The sequence below is a fragment of the Octopus bimaculoides genome, chromosome 7 (genome assembly GCF_001194135.2).
Source record: "Octopus bimaculoides isolate UCB-OBI-ISO-001 chromosome 7, ASM119413v2, whole genome shotgun sequence".
NCBI lineage: Eukaryota > Metazoa > Mollusca > Cephalopoda > Octopoda > Octopodidae > Octopus > Octopus bimaculoides.
Window position 1 is genome coordinate 79,621,386 of NC_068987.1, and position 1,024 is coordinate 79,622,409.

Genomic DNA, 1,024 nt, shown 5'->3' on the forward strand with positions numbered 1-1,024 from the left:
CCGAGGTCCACTTTGCCTTTCATCCTTTCGCGGTCGATAAATTAAGTACCAGTTACTCACTGAGGTCGATCTAATCGACTTAACCCCTTTGTCTATCCTTGTTTGTCCCCTCTATGTTTAGCCCCTTGTGGGCAATAAAGAAATAAGAAACGTTAGCATTCCGGGCAAAATTCTTAGCGGCATTTTGTCTGTCTTCATGTTCTGAGTTCAAATTCCGCCGAGGTCGACTTTGCCTTTCATCCTTTCGAGGTCGATAAATTAAGTACCAGTTACGTACTGGGTAATATCTAATCGACTGGCACCACCTCAAAACTTTCGGGCCTTGTGCCAAGAGTAGAAAAGAATATATATCCAGTGTAGTGTGAACTGAATAACCAGCTGGAGGAGGCGTCCTCCTGGTGTTAAATAGAAGTATCGTGTTTAGGTGACGTTACACACTACTTCTCAGTATAAATACTGCTTAGATTTCTAATAGAAATTTACTTCGGGTTATTAAGCTGTTTTGCAACCACGTGGGTTCCTGTTCATCGGCACTGTATGGTACCTAGGGCAAGTGTATTCTGCTATAGCCCCGGGCCGACTAATACCGTCTGAGTGATTTTGTTAGGCGGAAGCTGTATGGAAACCCGTTGTGTATATGTATGTATGGGTTTGTGTTTGTTCCCCATCACCGATTCACAGCCGATCTTGCTTTGTTTACATCACTGCTCTGCAAAAGAAAATGATATTTTCGGGCAGAAGATATAAAAAAATTAAAAAAAGAAAAAAGAAATAAACGTACTAGGATCGGTGAGTTGACTAAACGCTTCAGGGCATTGCCCAGCATGGCCGCATTCCAATGACTGAAACATGCAAAAGATAAAAGACAAATACATACACACACACACACACACACATACACACTCACATGTCTGTGTGTATGTAACAACCACATATATACTACTATCATATATACATATATACATACATATGTGTGTGCTTGTGCATGTATACATATATATATATATATATATATATATATATA